The 2,555-nt window shown below is 37.0% G+C and overlaps 1 protein-coding gene across 2 annotated transcripts in view; it reads right to left on the bottom strand.

Annotated features, from left to right (window-relative positions):
- LOC106875040 (transmembrane protein 180) overlaps window positions 1-2,449 on the bottom strand; it is a 13,817-nt gene extending 11,368 nt beyond the window's left edge. Inside the window, exon 1 of one of the 2 annotated variants that reach the window (XM_014922996.2) lies at window positions 2,117-2,449. The gene's annotated coding sequence lies outside the window, so the exon portion shown is untranslated. Of the gene's footprint in view, window positions 1-203; window positions 1,027-2,116 lie in introns of those variants that run through there. The other variant, XM_014922997.2, reaches the window with a different exon arrangement.
- Window positions 2,450-2,555: the final 106 nt, after the last annotated feature.

Genomic DNA, 2,555 nt, shown 5'->3' with positions numbered 1-2,555 from the left:
ATATATATATATATATATATATATATATATATACTTGTGTGTGATAGTATGTATACATTTATTTCTATATAAATGAATTATATTTGCACATGTATACACGTTTGTATGTCTATACTCTTTTTAGTGAGAAGCCATGCAGGTGTATATAAATGTTATGCAATAATACCCAACTAATAAAACGATTAACCGAATTTTGTACCTACCTAATTGAATTCATTAGCCTTTGGATCCGGGACGAGGTGATAATCAACAACGAGGAAAAGACGACTCAGTCGTGCGTGTGTTTATGTCTATCTGTGTGTCGTCAACTTACATCTATAAATGAAAACATCACACACACGTACACGTCTATCTTGGACCCCACCCACCACCAATCTTACTCGATTGTTGATTTAATTGTTTCACCCCAGGTCATCCGTGATTGAGCAGTCAAATATCAAAGGCATGCTAGCCATGACCACCCTGTTATTTTTTGATGAACAGGGAACCCCGAACTACGTTATTCAACGAGTCTTATTAATTTATTATTATTTTTAAGACAGTAAGAATTATGATTTGAGGGAGATTTGGTCGCTATTGTTTTTAAAGCTGGTCGAATGATAACGTACAGGATCCCAGATCGTCAGCTTGATAACTCGATAGCTGTGTAAATAAATGTATGTGTAGAGACAATGTATATCAATCCATAAGTACACGGAATAAAACATCTGTTTGATTGTGACATAAACATTACTGAGAGATTAAAGCGATGGAAGTACAGAAAAGAAAAACAGCTTTGCACCACCAAAATGTGACACTTGTTAACATAGTGAATGTGGGTTACATCTTAGATTATAGGATGTCATGTTAAAAGATTACACGCACACAAATGTACGCTTATATGTGTAGGTGTACACAATATACACACACGTCTGTCAAAATCTCAGGAAGTTGCTAGTATATAAGGATATAGAGAACACACACGTCCCTACATGGTCGATCGACAGTCTAGAAACAATAGCCAAATCTTTCTCAAACCATGCCTGTAAAACTAAGATGTGATGGTCAAAGTTAGACCAGCGCTAGACAACACACACACAAAAGACTATATATATATATATATATATATATATATTATATATATATATATATATATATATATATATATATATATCACAGCGAAATATCGGCGTGTCCTTTATCGCAAAGTGCTGTTACGTGGCTAGAAATAGCAGCCAAATCTTTCCTTTTCTGGGGAAAGGAGCCCTTTACGCGTGATTTCGATGCCATATTCGTTGAAAGTACGCGAAATAACCAGGAAAACAAAAACAAAAACTCGCGGAACAAACTCCGTAGATGAGAAACTCCGAGGTCCCAACTACCCCTCCTCCTTTCTTTTCCAGAAAAAAAAGTGGCTTGCGTCAGGTTTGGAAGTCAGATACGTTGTATGCACTCGAAAAAAAAAATATTTCACACCGAGGTACGAACGGGTCCTTTCTGAAATATTTATCGAGAGAGAGAGAGAGAGAGCCGTCTTAAGGTATGGACACACGATGCAGTTGTCCGAGGTGGGGGCACAAGCGGCTAGTGACTCTTCAATAAATAAATCTTATAGGACTCAGTACATTGATTTATACGGGGGCCTATAATGTTTCTAAGATGTTTCGCTGTGTATATATACACACACACACACACACAACCTTATTCTATTTACGGGAGGTTTTTTATCCCCACCACATAGGTATTTACTTTCTCGTTAATGATACTTTTTCCCATATCTATCTATCTATATATATATATATATATACATACATACGCACAAATGCAGTTCTTTTCCCAAATAAATGGCACTTCATATTCGAGGTTCCGACGAAGTTATAAGGAGGTACACAGGCACTTAACTATGAGTCCACAAATATTGCGGAAACAGCTGTAACCTAATGAAGTTCATAAAATAACCCTTTATTCCTTTGTCATTTCATTCTCTTATATTTATATATATATAATATATGTGTGTGTATATATAAGGAAATATTTCAAAAGTTTAAACTATTTACATATAAATAAACAACAAAAAGACTAGGAATACCGTTAGTTTGTTTTAGTGGAGACTAAAATAATAAATAAGTAAGCTTACCTTTCAATTCCTAGACAAAGACTGGATTAACCTGTTAATCTCTCACGGCTGGTTGCTTTCTAATGTTTCATTTAATTTCACGGTTGTTTTCTTGTTTGTTCGTCGTTTCATCTCCACCCCCTCTTCTGTCTCAGTCTAAGCTTATACAGACGGTGTTAGCAGATATAAACTCCCCGCTTGATATTAGTTCCGAACCTAAAGTGGCACGTCTACACAATTGCGCCCCCGTCCACGTACATCCTCTTTTACTTGTTTCAGTCATTTGACTGCGGCCATGCTGGAGCACCGCCTTTTAGTCGAGCAAATCGACCCCAGGACTTATTCTGAGTTTTTTTTTTTACAAATGACGATTAGGTACTACTAAAGCAGCGCGGACCCGAACGCGCAGTGGCGCGTCCGCGCTAGCTAGTCTTGAGTGGTCGATCCTAACCCTAACCCT

The sequence above is a fragment of the Octopus bimaculoides genome, chromosome 14, assembly GCF_001194135.2.
Source record: "Octopus bimaculoides isolate UCB-OBI-ISO-001 chromosome 14, ASM119413v2, whole genome shotgun sequence".
Taxonomy (NCBI): domain Eukaryota; kingdom Metazoa; phylum Mollusca; class Cephalopoda; order Octopoda; family Octopodidae; genus Octopus; species Octopus bimaculoides.
This window is presented reverse-complemented; position numbering and strand designations above follow the sequence as displayed.